At 39.9% G+C, this 23,094-nt stretch overlaps 1 protein-coding gene across 2 annotated transcripts in view; it reads right to left on the reverse strand.

Annotated features, from left to right (window-relative positions):
• DTNA (dystrobrevin alpha) overlaps nt 1–22,418 on the reverse strand; it is a 355,367-nt gene extending 332,949 nt beyond the window's left edge. Inside the window, exon 1 of one of the 2 annotated variants that reach the window (XM_032859621.1) lies at nt 22,216–22,418. The gene's annotated coding sequence lies outside the window, so the exon portion shown is untranslated. Of the gene's footprint in view, nt 1–21,705; nt 21,775–22,215 lie in introns of those variants that run through there. The other variant, XM_032859622.1, reaches the window with a different exon arrangement.
• Nucleotides 22,419–23,094: the final 676 nt, after the last annotated feature.

Below are 23,094 nucleotides of genomic sequence, written 5' to 3' on the forward strand. Positions count from 1 at the left end.
TGAAGACAAGGCTTATTTCACAAGTACAACTATGGTTATGGAATAGTAAGACACTTTCTATTGTGTCTATGTGCACATGTGTGCAAGTAAGTTTAAAATAACTGGCCGAGGAATTAACATCCTTACATATTGTACTGGGGGTTGTTTTGTTTTGTTTTGTTTTCAAGGAAAGGTCTGTATAGGAGGTTGAAGTGGGAGGAGCACAATAACCCAGATTTCCTGAACAACAATCAGAAACCATCAGAATTAGCCAACCAGTAATTCAAACAGAGACTGAGTCTTTTCTTCACGGCGTTTGCTGTCTAACTAGGTGAACAAAGCCAGTGAACCCACTGGCAACATAGGTCGAAAAAAATCCCATTTAGAATGAATTGGTTAGAGCTGAACTCAGGGTAGAAACAGGTAGATGGAGTCGGTTGACCCAGCTGTTCTAGGGTATTTTGAGCAAGAATTGAAAATGGCACCAAGCAAAGGGGAGGGAGTCTACTCTAATGGCAGAATTATTGAACAAACACTCCAAAGTTAAAATGCTCCATGATCACCACTACTACCCTCCTAAGTCTCACACTTCACATTATCAATGCACAGCACAGGATGATTTCATGGACTTTTCAAAACATAGCCTCTTCAGCCACACTTTGTGCCAAATTTCCTTTTTAAGTCCATCTTAGATTTTATGTTTAAAAAGTTGCTTTTTAATAAAATCAGTGTAGTTCACTGTGTGCCTCACTTGTTATATTGATGGCTCTCAAAAGTGTGGTCCCTAGATCAGCAGCACCCGCGTCACCTGGGAACTTGTTAAAAATGCAAATTCTCAGCCCTTTCCCAGATCTACTAAATCAGAAACTGTTTCAGCAATCTGTTTTCAAAAGCCTTTTAGGTGGTTTTGATGCATGCTAAAACCTTGAACCACTGTCATATACATATACTCTCTATGTTACTTAATATGATACATAGAGATCCTGGTCCCCAAACTCCTCTCTGACTTGATGTGGGTATAGAACAAAGGTCATATGCTCACAGATTTCCTTGAACGTGGAAATTGATCCTTTATCTTAAATCCTACGAGAGCTCAGAACAACATTTTAAGGTCCTTAAATACCCACTGTGAAGGGAATTCCTACCAATTAGAATCTCTGAGCAGACTATGGGACAGGTTTTATGTTCTTGCTCTATTTCCCCAGTCCATGACAGGCAGGAGACTCTCTCTTATCAGCAGTTATCATTCAAACACTGTGGTGTGGACAAAGAACTCAGAATTTGGAAGTGTCCAGGTAGGATTTGAGTTCTTGCTTGGCCATTTACTAGCTGCGGGATCTTTGGCAAATCACAATTCGGAGTGAAAAAATCACTAATTCACGGGATTCGCATGATGAAAAAATGAGAAACACTGTGGAAAAATTGCTTTGCAAGCTGGATTTCACCATGCATACCTTAAGTGAAGAATATTATTCTTTGGATAAAGAAGATGTGATACTTATACGTGATGGAATATTCCTCAGCCATTGGAAAGCATGAGTACCCACCATTTACATCGACATGGATGGAACTGGAGGGGATTACGCTGAGTGAGATAAGCCAGGCAGAGAAAGACAATTATCATAAGGTTTCACTCATATGTGGAACATAAGCAATAGCACAGAGGACTACAGGGGAAGGGAGAGAAACCCAAAGGGGGAGAAATTCGAGAGGGAGATGAACCATGAGAGACTATGGACTCTGAGAAACAATATGGGGGTCTCAGAAGGGAGGGGGAGGGGGAAGAGTGTAACAGGGTTATGGGTATTGAGGAGGACACATGCTGTGATGAGCACTGGGTGTAGTAGACAACTAATGAATCACTGAACACTACATCAAAAATAATTACATCAAAACTAATTATGTCAAAAACTAATACAGTGGCTAACTGAACATAACAATAATAATAATAATAAAAGAATATTATTCTTTCCTCTTTCCTCGTTCCTTTACAGAGACAAAGATAAGCACAATGCATGAACTCTTGCAGAGGACCCCGGGACCTTATGTCTGCTATCTTTGTATTTCTACGTGTTCTCTTCCACTGCACATGAGTCTAGCGACTTGGGAGGCCTGTTGAGGTTTGCCTTGCGGGGATCTGAGGTAGGCTGCAGGCAGTGGCCAATGGTGATACCCACTTGTTTTTGCACTCGTGGATCTCTAACTGCAGAAGGTACAGAGACACTGTCACATACTTCCCAATAACCTTCCCGCATCTCAGAATTTCTACATGTTTTCTCCGATTTCTCATTTCACACAACAAATTTACCTTTCCTTATATCATGTTGTTTCACTGATTCTCTTCTTAATTGCATCTCCCAGATAGAATGTAAGCTCCCTGAGGACAAGGGCGGGAAGGAGGGTGCCTCTGCCCATGCTCGGTGTGGTCCGGCTTCACTCTCCTCCAGTCCCATCCCAAGTTACCTAAGTAACTCGGATGTCACTTTGTAACAGACTGATGAGATTCTCTAAAGAGAAATTAGAGCAAATCATCCAGTTGTCAGCTCAGCCCCTGGCAGACCCACAGTAACATGTCGGGTATTGCTAAAGAAAATGATGTGAGCAGGAAGATATGACTTTTGCATCTGAGATCTGTGGTATTTTCCTCCTAGTCTATCACTAGGTAAAGACTGACACAGGCTTTGATCATATAAAGTCTTAAGTTTTGCGACAATTTGATGTCACATTCACTATTAGCATATATTTGTTGTTAAGCTTTGTGTTTACCTTCTGAGTTTGCATCTGTCTCATCCAGTGTTTTCTGGAATCACAGACATGGAGATTAGTATAACAGGTCTAGTCCACAATAATAGATATCTTGGCAGTTGTAAAGATATGAGGCAAAAGTCTTCTCGGAAATAAGCTGAGCTCTAAGTGCTATGTCTGTCTAAAGGCATAGACAATCCAAAACTATCTGGTTGTTACTTTTGCCACCAATCTTAAGCAACTTCTGGAATTTTCCATGAATCATTAAATTACAAAAGTAAATGTCATTCACTGTAGAGCAGTAGTCTCATCTTAAGTGAAACAAGTATCCTTCTTCTATGCTGGCTTGCTAGCTTGTATCCGCTAATGCCATGGTTACTTTTCATCACAGTGGAAAATTTCAACATATATGCAAAGCATGTTTATTTAAGCATAACCTTAAGATGCAAAACATGTTTATTTAAGCATGGATACTAGTCATCTCCACGACTGGAAAGAACTGTTATAGTTTAGTTTTGCTTTTGAAAGATGTCCACTCAAAAAGAAAAAAAGAAAGATGTCCACTCAAGGATATATCATGTTTTCCTTACCTAGAGCCCTAAAGTTTTCCCCCTTGACAGATTATATGCTTCTCAACAGGAGCCTGTAGTGAACAGTCATACCACCACCAGCATGGAGTTAGGCTTGCACTCTGACTTAAAATGGTCTCAAAGTGTTAGTCACAAGACCATATATGGCAGTGTTATTTGTCTGCAGGATTCACCAATATTTGTATGTGCTGAGGCGTTTTCAGGGACCGCTGGTGGCAGACATTTGTTTCATAGATGAGAAGGCCATTCGCTTTTCCTGTCGGGAGTAACGGTTACATTTCAATAGCAGCCAAGAATCTGATGGATAGCTCCTAGCAGATAAACTGGGGAAAACAGAGAGCCAGAAATATGATTTACTAGTGTGCACCTGCCACTTTGAAATGAATACGTGCACTTAGAAATAATCCCATTTCTCACCTGGTGAGGTGCCAGAGCGTAAGTTAAAAACACAAACTATGACTCCTCCCCCCCCCCCGCCCCGAAATGGTTGGGGAAGTTCTAATTCAAGGGGTATCCACTATTTCTGTCCCACTACTCAACTCTATTGTCTGAGTCCTACAACAAAATCTGCTAAACACATAGCCTAGAGCCAGGGATACTCTGGGGAGTAAAGGATCAAGGGCGGCATACAGCAAGCAGGGTGACCCCCTGTGCAAGCTGGCATTGTTTTTAGGAGACAAGCCCCTGAGTGGTGGCTGGGAATTCAACAGATGCAGATACTCAGAACAGAGACACAGGGGAACTATAAGCTCCATGAAAATCTCCCAGAAGAAGAGGAAGTATGCTTGAGTTGGAGCTGGTGGAAGTTCTAGCCAATTTCACTCATATTTTCTGAGACAAGGTTACCTCAGGACTTGGGGACACCCACAAGGCTGATATATGCAAACTTGTCTACTATATTTAAACACACCTATATTACTACTTATTAATATTTATGGCTAGCTATTTCTATATGGCTGTGATGCATCTTTTTAAAAAGGCAATTTGAGAGTAGAACCTGATTATGCAGATCTGTCACTTAATCACAACTATAGAGAGGTCAGTTAAAGGAAACCACAAGGTCTGACAAAGACATTACTCTTCACCCACCTAGGTCCTGCTTGTCTAATTACTCATGACTTGAAAGCATTCTATCCGTACAAAAACAGTGGTTCACAGGTACAAACAGTGGTTCACAGGTTCCTTTCTTCTCCACCAACTGGAAGCCATTCTACCCCACTTGATCACCTACAGAGATGGCAAAGGCTAAGCAACTCTAGAGGTATCTGGCCTTTTCCTTCTTTTTCACATAACTTAGTCACAGAGCCTAGGAATTTCAGCTCTCACACTTGGTAGCTCTGTGCTATTGAGCAAGTTGCATAATGTCTTTCCCCCAGTCTTTCTCATCTAGAGCAGAGATCTAATAATACCACCAAAAGGGCCATTGAGAGCAATCATATGAAATCACAAATGTGAAATATTTAGGAGATTTTCTGACACACAACATTTTTTTTAGTATTTTCACCACTTTTATTCAACTAATTTTCCTTGGTCTGACAGGACCTCCTTACCAAGGAGTAAACTTATGATGATAATTTTTCTTCCTTCTTTCTTGTCTGGAGTACAAGATTGCCCTGGTCATGCAGGTCCTAGTGACAGTGATAATTCTAAAAATGGCATCCCTATTTATAGCTCGGTCTCTATAAGCTTGGTTAATGTGACTATGCCCTTGAGAGAAAGATCCACTTTCTGAATTTATAAATGAGGTGCAAACCCTAGACTTTGATGAATACATTAAAGTAAGTCTTCTTTGTCAAACCAACCTCCTTCCCACCCATCTGATTTCTACAGCTCATTTTCCAGTTGTTCACATGGGCTCCATGCTAGAATCACAACAGGCTATTCAAATTAAAAAACTGCACTTGGTATCCATGCATTCTGATTTTTTTTTAAAGATTTTATTTATTTATTTGACAGAGAGAGATCACAAGTAGACAGAGAGGCAGGCAGAGAGAGAGAGAGAGAAGGAAGCAGGTTCCCTGCTGAGCAGAGAGCCGGACGCGGGACTCGATCCCAGGACCCCGAGATCACGACCCGAGCCAAAGGCAGCGGCCCAACCCACTGAACCACCCAGGCTCCCCCAATGCATTCTGATTTTTTAAAAGCTACCCCAGGGGTGCTTGGGTGGCTCAGTGGGTTAAGTGTCTGCCTTCTGCTCAGGTCATGATCTCGGGGTCCTGGGATTGAGTCCCGTGATGCACTGGGCTCCCCGCTCAGTGAGGAGTCTGCTTCTCCCTCTGCATCTCCCTCTGTCCCTCCTGTTTATTCTGCAAGAACTGTGGGTCTATGGTGGAGTTCTGATACATATCCTTTTAACAAACACCCCGGAAGATTCTAATGCAGGTGGCCCTTGAAACAGATTTAGAGAAACACTTCAAAAAAAAAAAAAAAAAAAAAAAGGAATGGCCAGTTTCATAACACATTGACACAGAGGGACAAATAGAAGGTATAGTTAGTATCAACTATGACCAGGGCTGGTTCGCCTACAAACTAACATAAAATACTGAATCCAAGGGAGTGATGAGTAATGTGGAATGACTGGTGGAACAGAGAGGGAAAACTAGAAGATGTAGTCTTATCATAGGCTTGGTGAGAGTCTGGAGAAGCAAAGGTCAAGGACTAGCATGTCTCTAAGTTTATAGTCTCAGCAGTGATTCTCCTTGTGTGACCATTCGACTCAGCTTGATGCTGGCTGGGGATATGGAGAGGAGAGAGCCAAGAGAAAAACAACAAAACAACACAAACAGGGGCACCTGGGAAGCACAGTCAGTTGAGCCTCCGACTCTTGGTTTCAGCTCAGGTCTCTGATCTCAGGGTCATGAGATCGAGCCTCATGTCCATCTCAGCTCTCAGCACAGAGTCAGCTTGAAATTCTCTCTCCCTCTCCCTCTGCCCCTCCCACTTCTGCATGCTCTCTCTCTCTCTCTCAAATAAATAAATAGTTTTTTTTAAAGCATTTTTTTAAAAGATTCTATTTATTTATTTGACAGAGATGACAAGTAGGCAGAGAGGCAGGCAGAGAGAGAGGAAGGGAAGTAGGCTCCCCACTGAGCAGAGAGCCTGATGTGGGGCTTGATTCCAGGACCCTGGGATCATTACCTGAACCGAAGGCAGAGGCTTTAACCCACTGAGCCACCCAGGCGCCCAAATTGTTTTTTGTTTTTGTTTTTTTAGATTTTATTTATTTCTTTGACAGAAAGACAGCGAGAGAAGGAATACAAGCAGGGGGAGTGGGAGAAGGAGAAGCAGGAGAGAAGCAGGCTTCCCACTGAGCAGGGAGCCCGAGGCGGGGCTTGATCCCAGGACTCTGGGATCATGACCTGAGCCCAGGGCAGATGCTTAATGACACCCAGGCACCCTAAATCTATTAAATAAATAAATCTTTAAAAAACTCAAACAAACAAACACCAAACAAAGGAGATGAAGAGAATAAAGTGATGGGAGAAACAAAGACAGTTGGCATAGGTTACCCTCTGTTCACAGCCAGGCAGGATTATGGCTAAGAAAGAGGTGAAGTCCTAGTATCTGTCACTCTCTCCCCCCCTTAACCACTAACCTCAACCCTAAAACCCAGAGCAAGCACCGTCCCAAGGGCTCACTCACACAAAATCACAGGGCTATTGCTTTCCCTTCAACTACCATGGCTGGTGAAGTTGGATTACTTGCCTTGAGAACCAGCCCACTTGCTGATTGCTGATATAGAATAGCAACTTGCTTTGGGTTCACTTCGTTGTTTTTTCTTTCTTGTCTAAATACAAAGATTCAAACTGCATGAATATGGAGCAACTCTTTAACCTCATATCTAAAGTATGAGAGATATTTAAAGAACTTTTAATTTACAGCTGTTATGTCACATGCTCCCAAAAAATAAGGCACAAGAGAAAAAACATTCTTGAACCAATAAAGAACAAAGAGAAAAAACCCACAAACTAATAAAAAAGGGGATTTAGCTGCCTGAGCCACTCAGGTGCCCATGAAAAAGGGGGTTTAAGCACTATAATACAGGAAGTCTTTTATATATATATTTTAATGGTAAATATGACTTTTACGGTGTCTAGGTTAAAAGGAAGAGGCAGAATTTATTTGCATATGGAAAAAAAATCACCTGACACATTTTGTGTTTATAAATGGAAGCTAACACTGTAGGGGAAAATCTGGACACCCGCCCACACAGGACATGATGCGTACTTCTTACCTTTCTGAGCCCCCCCTTCCTTGCCCCCGTTTATTCTGCAAGAACTGTTTTTCTCCATATTTAAGCCTTGCCTAAGCATTTTGGTGATGATTTAATTACCACATTTTTTAAAAAGCCAGCCAAGTGGTTCCTTCCAGAAAGAAGGCATCTGACTGGCATCACGAGGGCTGGGGGCCCTTATTGTATGAGAGAAGTGTGTGAGAGCAAACATCGGCCTCATCATTTAAAAATATGTTTTTAAAGGAGTGGTTCCTCCAACCTGTCTACATGGTGTTATTTAACAAACACTTCCACATAATGAAGGTTTGGAAAAGTCTTATCCCTAAAACACTGCAGAGATGCAACCATTTAAACACCCAAGTAACGTGAATAAATGAGAAATATAATCAGATTGAATGCACAAGGGGAACAGAAGGGATGGAAAACACAATATAACTGGTTGTGGGGCTTCTAAAAGGACAAGAGAATAATATTTTCCGAACTAAGAACGTGTCTCATTTTAAAACAAAAGCAGAATTTTTTTGTGAGCCATTTCCCCTAGTTTCCTCAAGAACAAGGACACCTTTAAAAAGATATATGGAGTAAAGGGTATTATGGAATTGAACTTTATTATTTCTAGAAGTTAAAAAATTCACCTTAAAAATGACATACAATAAAACGTAATAACTGATCAAAACCCAAAAAGATTGGCAACCCAAAGTGGTGGATACTAAGTAAACTCAAATCTGTGAACTCAAATCTGTGTTCTATATCTATGGTCATACAATCTATGTTCTAATTTATGTTCTGTGTTTGGTGAATTGATGATTGAAAGAATAGAATGATCTAATACTATCCTTAAAATAAAACTGCACCATCTTTAGGACTAGAAGCCACAGATTATCTCTCCAATCTGCATCTTCTATTACATCACAAGATTTTTTTTTTTTTAAACTTCTAACCTTTTGCTTCTTACTGACTTTGTCTTACCCCATCTTGTGGTTTGTAACTGTGCCCCAATTATAGAATCTCTAATCAAAACACAGCTTCTCTTTCCTCAGGACAGCCCCAGAGCCAAAATTTTCTGTAATCTCATGTGACCCCAGAGAAAAATGCCAGGCTGCAGTAGACAGTGAATCCCCCATGGTAGAACTGATGTGGTAATGACAATGATGAGTCTGGACATCTGCATATGCATCTGTCTCTAACGATATTGTGTGACAAGATCTCCTAAAATGCATCTTCTTCATATGATGCAGCAACGCCCCCACCCTTGCCTCCAAATATCTTCATGATTTGTGTCAGCTCTACAAAAGAACATAAAAACTGCCAAGAAAATCCATTAATGTATGACTTGGCAGCAATGAGGAACAAAGGCAGGGAAGTGTAGGCATGGCTTAATTTATGGTTTCGACCAAAAAGATGAGACTTGGAGCAGTTATGACGATTTGGGTCAAGGATACAAAACAATTGTGGGAATCATTAAGGCACATGTAACTAAAGAGACTACTTTGGGTAATACATTTTAAGTTTCTTTGCTGTATTTATTTTTAAAATACTTATGATTAAAACACACAAAATGTTAAACATGATAAATAAATTTTCCAAAACCTAAACTGGTGAGTTGAGAATCATAAAAAGCACAAATTTAGTGTACTCTCAATGGTTACCTTAGTTAGTGGCTTCTAGCTTCCCGTGCATCAGAAGAACTTGCAGCATTTGTTACAAGAGATTGGTGGGTTCCATCCCCAGAGTTTCTTAGAAATTTGTATTCACAGACTCTTCCAAGACTGTGTTGACGCTACCCGTCTGAAGCCCACACCTGAAGGAACACCACTGTAGTACAGTGAGAACTTCAGGGTTAACTACAGCGTTAATAACTTGATTTGTCTTTTGGAAGAGTCTCCCTAGACTATTGTTCTTTGTGATTGCCTCCCTGTCAACTGTTATTCCTCAGAACGTTGGTTTCAAGCAGAAAATTCTAATCCCCATCTCTTGTACTTAATCTACTGAGCAGCGATCAAACAACTTGACAAAGCCAATATATTTGTTTTTAATGTATAATTTTACACCAAAATAAATTAACATGAATGCTTGCTGGTAGGTGCTCCCCGGAATTTAAACACATATTTTGTGTTCACTATTTCCTTCTTAGCTTAGCAACATTTTCCCACACACTTTTTGGTTCAAAACTGTTTCAGATGGATAATGTTCCCGGAAATAAAGAACATTTAGTGAGAATACAGTAGGGGCTGGGATGTTGATGTTTCAGAAATCTGTCACAAAAGACTGTGTATGAAAATGGTAGAAGTTTCCAACTTTGCTATAGCCTGAAGCAATGGTCTCTTAGGAGAGGAAAAAGCACTGATTTGGAGGAGTAAAAATACCTTCACATGGTCCCTGAACCTTAGCACTGATGCAATGTTCTGTGTTCCTGTCTGCATCATTGTCCAAGTACCCCTCATCCTGTTGAGCTGTCAAGCACTTATTATTCAGAAACAGAGTAGCAGTTAATCCCCGATATCCTCTGAGAATCAATGTTGAGTGATATTTTTCATTTTACACCTGCATAAAAAATGTGAATTAGATTTTTGTGAAGATGGAGTAGAAGTAGTTTTCCCTATCCCTTTCACTAAGTAAAATTAAACCCTTAACATTATAAATAAAATAAGTATACCAAGACTCTGAAAGTTGGAGAGAAGGTAAACCATCTGGGAGCCTCAGGGCCCTCAGTTACCCCAATGATGACTTTCTTGGGTTCATGTATCCCAAACATGGAACTAAAGAAACTAGAAACCCAGAAATCCCGACAGACTTAGATTTAAAAGGGGGGGGGCACAAAATCATGCTTTACTTAGCTAAAGGACTAGGAAAGGAATGACACAATAAATGAAAAAATCTTTAGACAATAATGGCTTTATTCCAACCATTTAAGACAGAAAATAATGTACCCCTACCACAACCATGCCAACAGAGGCTAAGTGGGGAGGCTAGACCTCCACATTCACCAGGCTGTAAAGGAGGCCCATATTTCCTCATCCCCACCAATGTAATAGAAAGAAGGTTAAGTACGGACCTGGGACTTTCATTCCCAGCAGGTGGTAAGGAGACTCCCCACCTTCCACTCCTACTAGGTTGTCAGTGGAGACTGTGGGGAAGCTGAACTTTTACCTTCACCTAGCAATACCAAGTCTCTCCTCCCCATCTCCATTAAGTGGTGTCATGGGAGGCCTAGTGGAGAGTCAGGACTGTCATCATGGCCCAGGAGTAATCAGATCACCTTCTTGTCCCCATGTTGTCTATGGATTCCACATAGGGAACATAAAAGAGGCACTTCTACCATTCCCAACCAGAGAGGTATCAATGAAGATCTAGTGGATAACTTGAATTCACAATTCCCACAGTAATGTGGAGACCCCTTAGGTGACAAGGGTGACCAAGTGAGGAACCTGCACTTCTTCCCCCACCTGGCAAGGATGAGGTGGCACCATCCCCATTTTGCCCACTGGGGTGATAGTTGTGGAAGACAACTAAAACAGGATGTTTAAATAAATCCAGAGTCTCTTAACATAATAAGAATATGGCCAGATTTCAACTGAAAATCATTCATCACACCAAGGGCCAGGAAAATCAGAAACTGAACAAAAAAAAGACAATTTATAGATGCCAACAATGGGATTACAGAGAGATGTTAGAATAGTCTGACAAATAGTCTTTTTAAAGCAGTCATAATTAAAAAATACTCCAATGAGCAATTATGAACATGCTTGAAACAAAAAAGTAAAAAGTATCAGCTAAAAAAAAAAAAAAAAAAAAAAAAGAAAGAAAAAGAAAAAGAAAAAAAGAATTAGAAAAAACTAAGTGGAAATTCTAGAACTAAGAAAACCCCTAATGACCAGATATAAAATATTGTGGGTAGCCCAGTAACAGAGTGGAAGTAATGGAGGAAAAAAACCTGTGAGATAAATTATAGAATAACTAGAATAACTCAGTCTGAGAAACAAAGGAAAAAGACTGAAACAACAAAGCCTTAGAGACTCTGTATGTACAGTAGGTTGAATAATGGCTCTGAAAGATATTCAGTCTGATCCTAATTCCTGGAAGCTTGTGAGGCAAAAAGGATTCTGTAGGTGGGATTGAATTAAAGAGCTTGAGATGTGCAGAATATAATGGACTTTCCAGATGGACCCTAAATGTAATCACAGTGTTCTTAAAAGAGAGAGTCGAGGGAGATTTGACTACAGCAAAGAAAGTAGGAGATTTGATTATAGAAGCAAGAGATTAGATTGAAGAAATTGTGAGTCAAAGAATACATAGTCTCCAGTAGCTACAAAAGGCAAGATAATGAATTGTCCCATGGAACCTTCAAAAGAAACCAGCCCTGCCACACCTTGACTAACCCAATGGAACTGGTATCTGGCTTTTGGCCTCCAGAATTGTAAAAGAATAAATGTGTGTTTTAAAACAAGTTTATGGAAATTTGTTATAGCAGCCATAGGATACAAATACAATATAGTACCATAACAAAAGATCTGACATTCAAGTCTTGGGTACCTGGAAGGAGAGAAGAAAATGGACTGAGCTGAAAAAGTACTCAAAGAAATAATGCCTGAAAGCTTCCCAAGTTTGACAAAAGACATAAATCTACAGATTCAAGAAGATGAATAAATCTGAAAAGTCAAACAGAACAAACTCAAAGAAATCTTTGCCAATACACAACATGATCAAATTTATGAAAACTAAAGACAAAAAAAGGTCTTGAAAAGAAAAAGTGAGAAATGACACTTCATGTAAGAGAAAACCAAGATGAATCACAGATGTCTCAACAGAAACCATGAAGGCCATAGAAAGTGGTAAATTTTTCAAATGCTGAAAGAAAAGAATTATCAACCTAGAATCCCATACTGAGTTAAAATATCCTTCAAGAATGAAGGGGAAATAAAGACATTCTTAGATGAAGAAAAACAAAGATATTCTGTCACCAGGAGACTGGTCTGCTCTAAAAGAATGGTTAAGGAACTTTTCAAAACAAAAAGGAAGGGAGAAAAGAAGGTATGTTAGAACATCAAGAGAGAAAAAATATGGATAAATATGGACTTTTTTGTTCCTCTTGAGCTTTCTAAATTATATTTGACAGTTGAAGCAAAAATGTTAACATTGTGTGATGCTTGTAAAGGAAATATTTGACAACTATAAATGGCAGAGAAAGAAAGGATGTAACAAAAAATAGTTTCTATGGTTCACTAGAATTGATAAAATGACAATAGCAGTAGACAGTGAAAAATTCTATGTGTGTGTGTGTATGATGTAATAGATTGATTATAATGATTGATTGTAGCAATCATTAAAAGATATATAGAGATACACTTAAAAACCCTATAGACAAATAAAAAATGGAATTCTATAAAAGCTCAGATAACTGACAGAAAGACAAGGAAAAAAACCTCAGAGGAAGTTAAAAAGAGAGAGAGAAAAACCAAAAAATATCATGACAAAAATAAGCTTAACATATCAATAATTGTGGTAAATGTAAATGGTCTGAATACATCAATTAAAAGATATTGGCAGGGTGGATTAAAATATATGACCCAACTACATTATATGTACAAGGAATTCAAATCAAATATGATGATATAGGCAGATTGAAAGTAAAAGGATAGGAAAAAAGATATCATGCAAACATCAATCAAAGAAACAAAGGAGTATCTGTTAATATCAGATACAATAGACTATAAGCAAATAAAATTACCAGATATAGAGAAGGATATTATGTAATGATAAAAGAATCAATACACCAAGAAGACAAAGCAGTCTTAAATATAAATATACCAAACAACAGAGCTGCAAAATATGTAAAGTCAAATTGATAGAAATGAAAGAAGTGGACTAATCCACAATAACAATTGGAGACCTCACACATTCTTTCAACAAGCAACAGGACAGCTATGCAGAAAATTAGCAAAGATATATAAAAACTGGTCAGCAGTATAAACCACCAGGATCTAAGCGGGCATCTATAGAACATTCTACCCCAAAACAGCTAAATACACAGCCTTTTCATGTGCTCATGGAAAATATACCAAGATAAACATCATTTCAGGCAATAATATCAACTTCAACATATTTAAGTGAATCAGAATGACACAGAGTGTATTCTCAGACCAAAATAAAGACAGTACAGGAAATAAGTTTCTCTGACCAAAAACAGAGAGATACAACAACAACAAGAACAACAACAAAAATCTCCAAATATCTGAAACTAAACACCACACTCTAAGTAACCCAGGGGTCAAAGAGGAAATCAAAAGAGAAATTTTGAAAAGTACTTGAACTGGATTCAAATGAAAATACAACTTATCAAAATGTGCAATAGAACTATGGCAGTGCCAAAAGGGAAATTCATAGCATTAAATGCATACATTAGGAAAGAAGAAAAACCTAAAACCGGTAATCTAAATACCCACTCAATAATATAGAAAAAGATAAGAAAAATAATCCAAAAGCAAACAGAATGGAGAAAATAATAATTATAAAAGCAGAAATCAATGAAATGGAGAACAGAAAAACAATAAAGAAAAATCAGTGAAACAATGTGGTCTTTTAATGATCAATAAAATTGATAAACCTCCATCAAACTGACAGAAGAGAGAAGACACAAATTACCAACATCAAGAGTGAAGCACAGGATATCACTAGAGATACTGCAGACATCAAAAGAATAAAAATAAATATGAGCAATGCTCCACAAATGGATTGGACAACTTGGAGGAAATGAACCAATTCCTCAATAAACTTAAATAAATTATCACAACTCACATAATATGAAGCAGATCATTTGAATAGCATATAAAATATTGTTGTGGGCTGCATGGTGTCCTCCCAGAATTTATATTTTGAAGCCTTAACCACAATACCCAATATGATCATGTTTAGAGAAAGGGCCTTTAAAATGATGATAAAGTTAAAGTGTGACATTTAGGACAGGTCCTAATCAAGCCTGACCAGTGTCTTTATAAAAAGGGTAAATTCAGACACACAGGGAGACACCAAGGAGGCACACACAGAGGACAGACCATGTCAGGACACAGCAAGAGGGCAACCATCTGCAAGACAAGGAAGAGGCCTGAGAAGAAAACAAACCTGCTGATCCCTGGATCTTGGACTACCAGCCCCAGGAACCATGAAAATATACATTTCTCTTGTTTAAGCCCCCAGTCTGTGGTATTCTGTTATGGCAGCCCAAGCAAACCAATGTAAGTATTAAAGAAATTGAGTTCATAACATATATATATATATATGTATATATATGTATATATACATATATATATATATATATATATATATATATATATAAAATATCCCAGACCAGATGGTTTCACTGACAAATTCTCCAAATATTTAAGGAAGAATTAACACCAATTCTACACTATTTCTTTCAGAAAATAGAAGAGGGAAGACATTGTAATTCATTTTATGGAGCTAGTATTACTCTAATATTAATAATGAAGACAGCACCAAAAAAGAAAACTATAGACCAATATCTCTTATGGATATAGATGTAAAAATCTTTAACAAAATATTGGCAAATAGATTATGCAAAAAATTATACACAATGGCTAAATGGGATTTATTGCAGGGAGGCAAAGCTGGTTCAATGGCCAAAAATCAACATACTCTACTGTTGGAACACACTAAAGAAGGAAAATTAAATGATCATATCATTTGGTGGGGAAAAGAGCATTTGACAAAAATTAATATCTATTCATGATAAGCACAGTCAAAAAAAATGAAATGGAGGTGAAATTTTTCAATTCCAAAAAGAACAGTTACAAAAAAATTACTGCTAATATGATGTATACATGATGATCAAAGACTAAATGCTTTCCCTGGAAGATCAGCAACAATGTAATAACGTGCATTCTCAGCCCTCTACTCAACATGATATTGGAACTTCTAACAGTGCAATAAGGCAAGAAAAGAAAAGGCATACAGGTTAATCATACAGAAAGAAAGAAAATTGTCCTTATTTTTAGATGATATGATGGTCTACATAGACTATTTGAAGAAATTACAAAAAACATTTAGAGCTAATAAGTTCAGCAAGTTCTCAGGATACAAAAAAAAAATACAAAAATCAGTAAATTTCTATATACTTGCAGTGAATAGTCTGATAGATGTGTATGATATCTCACCATGATTTTAATTTGCATTCCTTAAGGGTTAATGATGTGAACATCCTTTCACGTACATATCTGCCATTTATGTATCTTTCCTAGTGAAATGTCTTTTTAGGTCTTTTGGCCATTTTTTAACATTTGTTTGTGTTGGGGGAAACTGGATAAAAGTGACGGTGGGATCTCTCTGTATTATTTCTTACAATGGCATGTGAATCTCCAATTATTTCAAAATGCAGGTTTAATTTAAAAATATGGATTGGACATATTCTAACTTTTCAAATGATGTTTGGTAATTTAAATAAACATGCAGTGTTATTTATATGTTTATCTGTATGACTTTTTACAATAACACATAATAGTATATACGTTACTTTTGTTCATGTTGATGCAGGTGATGAAGATGATACACAGCTGCTTTCCTTTCCCTACCATGTTGATACTGTCAAATGTGTTCTGAAAACACAGCTTGGGGGCTGTATGCAGGCATTGGCACTGTCCTTGGCTTGTGCTTACTGTCAAAGACACTACATCATGCATTCATCTAAAATAAACCATAGCTTTAAGATTGCTCCTTGACTAAATGCACCTCTAATGAAAAAGGGGGATACCACCCATTTCACAAGTTTGGTCTCTACTTTCTTTGCTGATGATTTTATGTAGGAATTACCTTCCTGTGCTGAAGTTCTAAAGCATAGTCATTGTTGATTCTACTTTACATTATATCATAAGTCATTTTTAAGTGATAAAACTATTGAAGGAAACTGGCTAATTTTATATGGCAATCATTAATGTGTTCACTACTATTGCACTGTTCTTCCATCCGGGCATAAGATCGGATTACTCCGCTCGTCCATCTTCTGGTTAGGAATGGCTATATAATTTGCTTTGGCCAATGAAATATGAGCAAAAGTGGTAAGTGTTGCTTCCTGGTAGAAGCCTTTAAAAACTTGTGGGTGATTCACCATGTTCCCATGTGCCTGATGAGAGATGGGGATGTTTGGATGACAGGGGCTTTATTAGCAGGAACTCTAAGAGAGAGGGATGTAGAATAGAATCTTTTATTGATGAACATGGGCACACAGCATTAGCGAGAAATAAACCTTTGTTCTTTTCAGTCTCTGAGATTTTAAAGTTGTTTGTTATGACTGCATAACCTAAACAATCATAACTAGTTAATATATTTTATATTTACATCAAGCATACAAAACTCTCTGCCATAGGACACTATCCTATGACGTCAAATTGTAAACTCCAGTTAATGGATTGTTCATTGGTATATGTCATCCTCCACTCTGATAACACCAAACACACACACACACACACACACGCACACACACAGAGTCAGATCAAGTCTTGCAGCTCTTCCTTCTGATATAAATTAGAGCAACAGTTTACTAATTATTCCATGAAATCAAACTTTTGGATGAAACTGAGCAAACAGAGAAATGACCTATCACAATCTTGACAGGGATACTGGAGTAACAGAAAATGTATGCACTGCCTTAACCATTTCGAACAATTTCAAAGAAAGGAGTCACGTTCTTGTATGTGTGCTCTACGTATGAATTGTGATTCATGGTTGCTACTAACATTAATCATATCAGCTGCATATTACCCATCATTTTCAGGGAGAAATAACATTGGCTAACATTTTCAGACACTGTGCAAAGATCTTTATGTGCATTAATACATTTAACCAGTTAGTACTTCACTTTGCTAATAATACACCCCATGTGTCTTAGATTAGCATTATTTGGATAATATTCAAAACTATTAAGTTTTTAATCATAACATTTACTATGAGCCATGTCAGAAGATCCTAATGTGAATCTTAACTGGGTCTTAAATTTTACCAAGACAATTCAACAGGTGTTTTTATGTCATACTTTATATCCTCTTTGCAATGCATACTCTGGACAGACATTGGGGCTAGGTGAAACAGGTGACTTAAAATGCTTAAGTTTGGGATGCCTGGGTGGCTCAGTGGGTTAAGCATCTGCCTTTGGCTCGGGTCATGATCTCAGGGTGCTGGGATTGAACCCACCTAGTCAGGCTCTCTGCTCAGCAGGGAGCCTGTCCCCCCCACCGCCCCCAAGTGCCTCTCTGCCTACTTGTGATCTCTGTCAAATAAAATTTAAAAAATAAAAATATAAAATTCTTAAGTTTATTAATGGTCACAGAAATTCTAGCTGTTAAAAATATTTCCCTATTTGAAATGCTGAAGTACATTTCCTTGATGCTAAAAATTTCAATAGTTTCAAATGCTGCTCAAATGACTATTTTAATTTAAAAATATATAACATATCATGAGAAATTTCTTATAATTTAGTGGTCTCCAGTCTGTCTAGGAATTTATATATTTCTTCTTGCTTTATGTATATTTTGCCTATAAATTATGGGACAAAAAGCATTGCCAAAGGAAGTTCTATTTTTTTTCCACTGACTTTTAAGAGAAAAGTAATCAAAGGATCAAATTAGGAGTGTGTTACTATTTTCAATGATGATGGGAATTTAACACATTAGTAAAATTATGAACTAGGTACTACACATCCACAGTTAACAGTGTGGACTACAATATCAGAATACTTGAATTTAGGGTTTATCTCTACCTATGTGACAGCGGTCACGATTATTGCTCTCTTCATGCTTCAGTTCCTGTCCTATAGAATGGGGACATGGGTAATGCATGCAGACCTCTAGGCTATCATGAAGAATACATAAGTTAATTTATCTATAGCCCACAGAATACCCAGCACACAGTAACTATTCAATAAATTTAGTTACTATGCTTGCTTTAAATTGTTAATACATATGTTCCCAGCATATCCATCACTTAATATCACCTCCCTTACTCTGGGGCCTCTTCTCTTCCCTTGGACACTTTAGAGAATCTTAGGGACTGCATGATCAATCAATTGCATTTCTATTTTGACACATACTGCCACTTTAACAACACACACACACACACACACACACAACTACTTTTTTAAAATTCAAAAGAAGTTAAGGCAAAGAAAAACAATGATTATATTTCACTAAACTTAAATAACTTTCTGCAAGTAAGGTAATAACTAGGTAAGGGTAGTATATGCTCTACATTTTTTAAAAGGTATTGATAGTTTTGTAAATCTCCCTGTGTCCCTAGGGGAATAATAAAGGTACATAGTATGGCTCCTGATGAATAGAGACATGTAGCGATAACCAGAGTGAGACCAAGGTCTCTGACTCAGAAAATAATTCAGAAAAGACGTACGAATGCACTAAGACAATTGTCTTAGTAAACACCTTCTCAGATGTCATTCCTCCACAAATATGTGACTGCTTGGGCGTCGGGTTCTGACCTCTGTGCCTAGTACAGAATCCTTTATTACACATTTTTACAGAATTCTTTCTTTCAGAGAACTTATCTCAATTTGCAAATAAACATTTACTTGCATAATTGTTTTATTAAAGTCTGACCCCCTGTGTTGGCAGGGATCACTCATCTTTCTGCTCATTACTGATCCCCAGTTCCCCATCCAGCACCTGAAACGGAGAGGGCTCTCAAGAAGCAGAGACATTACAATTCTCCCAAAACTAGAGATGTGGCTCTTGAAAGGAAAAAGTCATGTCATATCTACCAGGTGAGTAAAAGTAGCAAGGGAATGCTTTCTCTCAATAAGCAACAGAAGCTGAAAACTGGAACAGTTCTGACATATCTATGTATTATAGAAAGGACATATCCATGTATTTATAAAACATATGCCTTTCAATAAACAATCAACATTTCCTATAAATAGACTTGGAAAATTCAAACTCAATTTCAGTAACAAAAACACTGTGTCTGATGACATGTAACTATTTTGACCACAGCACTGCTCTGGAATCCCAAAATAAAGTTGAAGCCATAATTTGGGGGTACAGAGGAGGTTAACCACTGAAGAATGGGATACTTTTTTTTTGTCATAGCCAAAGAACATGTGTCCATGTAGTTCAGTTGGAGTCTAGTCTTCTCACTGATAATGTTGAATAATTGTGGGTTTGAAATATGTATACGGAATTTAATTAAACTGAGAGACAAGAATTAAGGAAATCTATGAATGTCAAAATAATGTGAAACCGGTTATGTGAAGGAGCAATTAAATTTACTTGAAGAAATAACAGATGAAGACTTAAGAGAGACATCCATCCAATTAAATGAATATTCTGAGAGTTCTATGATAAGCTCAAATGAAGAGTAATTCTCTAAATTTGTGAAGTTGGGAGTTCACCCCACTGAGACCCTTCTTTGCATTGTGGTTCATTTAAAGCAAGCGGAGATTTTAAAAGTATTTCAACTTAGCACTAATGAGAAATTTTGATTTCAGTCTTCATTGCTACGCAACTTTGTACAAAGCACCTACAACTGGCTAAAAGGCACAGATACACACAAAGACCCTCAAAATATAACCTGCTTTTAATCACTGACAGTTTAAAGAGAATTGCAAAATTCTTTTAAAATTTCTTAACCTCTAGTCAGAACGACTGGATTAAATTTGGTTAAACTTGTTCAAAGATTCTAGTGTTCTGAGGAAAATGATGGCCATGTTTTGAGGAAAGACCAGCCTAATACCTTAGGAAGTTTAAAATTAAGTGCAAACTGTAGATCAACTCAGCCACCTGCTTTGTGGTAATTTACTTGGCTGGTAATTTTAACTGCTGAAAATCTTAACTTCACTGATAAATAATACTTCAGTTTTTAATTGTAGGAAACTTGGTTAATTCTAACAAAAGTACTCAAAGGATATTAAATATCAGAAAACCTTAATTATGTCCAGCCCTTAGCACATAGTTAAGACGTTCATGTTGGTAGAGAAATGTGGCCAACATAGGAAATATAGAAGACTGTAGGCACAGTGGGGTGTCATATAGATAAACAAACACATGAGTTGCTAAAACGCGAACCGAGAGCCCAATTGGACTCTAACATTTAATAATTGTACGACTTCGAGTTAAGTTATTTCAGCTCTCTGGGTCTGGATTTCCTCAACTGTAAAAGGTGGACAATATGAACTACCCCTCAGGTTGCGGTAAGAAGTGAGTGAGTGAAGGCACACAACACTGTGCCTGGTACATACGGAGAGCTGTTTTCTTCTAAAGTTTCTACCTTTGGAATAAACAAAATAAGTATATTTTTTTGTAAATGAAACGTAACTATTCATACTTCAACAATATGGGTTACTGTTATGTTGAAAAGGAAACACAAACACATTAATACTCAGTGATCCTAACAGAAAACAGGAAAACTTGAACGTCCATATTAACTCCAAAGACCATTTTTTAGAGCAAGAATGACCCTGAGGGCGGTAAGCTTCTCTGCAAGTGTACCTCCGGCATTTCTCCCCCAAGTTGCACACTTGTCTTCTCAAAGTCGTACCCCAAGCCTGCCAACGAGGAAAGTTTTACTACCTACCGAGTCCCGGGAACGGTCCCACCGAGCCCAGCACCGCCGTCCGGCCATCCCTCCTCTCTCCTTGGCTCTGGTCTTTTGACAGACGCCACTCTACCTCCCACTCCAGGCACCACAACGAACCTCCCGTCCGCCCTCCGTCCAGCGGAGAACTCCGAGAAGGGCAACAGGCTATAAAGGCTGCGGCCCCTCGCCGCCCCCCGCCCCCCGCGCGCCCACGTCCGCCGCCCGCCGCCCCCAGCGCCGCGCGCCCACTCCCCTCAGCACCCGCCCCGGCACCGCAGTGCATTCCAACACGCGCAGACGCCGCGGGCTGGAAGGGACCGGTCGCCGCCTTGCCGGTCAGTACCCCCCAGACTGCTCCCCCACGTGAGCGCCATCCCTAATGGAGGTGGCCACGCCACCTCCCAACGGCTCAGCCCGCGGGGACGCCCGGGAGCGCAGCACTGACAACAAAAACAACTCGACCCGCGCCGCCACGGAGCCGGCTGCCATCGCCGAGCCCGGGAGCGGCGCCGCGGCGACAGCGGGGGCTGCGGCACGGCCGGGCCGCCGCGGGAGGCCGAGATTTACCTGCGCGGCCCCGCGCCCCCGGGCCGGCCATCCTGCAGCAGCCGCTACCGCCGCCCCGCGGGCCCGAGGCGCCGCCCGCCGCCGGGGGAGGCGCCGCGCCGCAGTCCTGGCTGCGGCGCTCGGCACATGCTTGGCGCTGGCGGCGGCCGGCGCCCGCGCACAGGTGGGAACCCCGCGAGTGGGCGTTGGGGCGATTCCCTTCCCCAGCCGGCGCTCGCCGCCCGCTTCCACTCTTGACTTTGCCGGTGCGCGGCGCCTGCCCTTGCTCCGGCAGCCGAGCCGCCTGTGCCCGCGCCCCGGCGCCGTGGGCGGCTGCGGTCCCTGCGCAGCTGGGGCGGCGCGTCATGTGCATCTCCCGCCTCGCCGCTCGCTCCGCGGCACCCGGCTGCCCGGGGGGCACCGCGCGGCGGCCCGGCCCGCGCCCACTCCCTGCCCGGCGCCCGGACCCCCTCCACTCCCGCGCCCTCCCCCATCCCGGAGCTGTCAAGGAGGAAAACGCCTAGAACACACCTTGGAATGGACGGGCGCCTCAGTCACCGACTCGCCAAACTCTTAGAAGGTGTCCATTGGTCTGTAGGGAGGTTTGGGCATGGAGCAGGAGCCGCTTTCTTATTATTTAATAATGTTGGAAGTGCCGGGTCCGCTGCCAGAGTTGTGGGTCATGTGGGCACAGCAGAGGCTGGCTGCTGCCAGTACCAGGGTTTCCTGAGGATCCTGAAACTATGATCTCATCCTCCTCATCCGCCTCCCCCGCCCCTCTCTCCGCGGGCGCGCACGCACAGCACACACACATACACACACATGCACACACACGCATACACACTCACGGCATGCACTATCCTCCTTCCTGGACCGAAATATTCCTCCCGGGAAATACAGTGTTCGTGCTCTTCATTGAAAAAAAAAAAAAATCCTCCTTGGATAGAGATTTTTCTCTTTCAAAGCTTGATTTATGTGCTTTGTTTATTGCTACAGTTTTCCCTCACACGTGCAAGGGATCCGAACAGAGCCTCAGAATTAAAATTAAATATAATCATCTTCTTATGTTGACCCAGATTTTGGTCAGAACCCAAGAACTCAGTACAATTTCAATTTAAAATAAAAATAATATGCCAGGCTTGACTATGGAATAGTAATAACACCTGAGAGGTATGCAGTGGGTTTCCTTCCCAAGCTGCAAACATTTCCCAAACATTACCTCATTTATTTGCAGAACATCTTTGCAGAAGAGGTGGATGAGAAGGGAAATAGTATTGTCACCTCAGGTACAGAAGCATGAAGCCTAAGTCAGATAACATGACTTATCCAAGTACACGTAAGTCAGTATCTCACTATAAATATTAATTGCACAGCTACTAACTGGTTCCTTATTCACTCTTACCAATTCTT

The sequence above is a fragment of the Lontra canadensis genome, unplaced genomic scaffold, assembly GCF_010015895.1.
Source record: "Lontra canadensis isolate GAN:19392208 unplaced genomic scaffold, GSC_riverotter_1.0 scaffold17, whole genome shotgun sequence".
NCBI lineage: Eukaryota > Metazoa > Chordata > Mammalia > Carnivora > Mustelidae > Lontra > Lontra canadensis.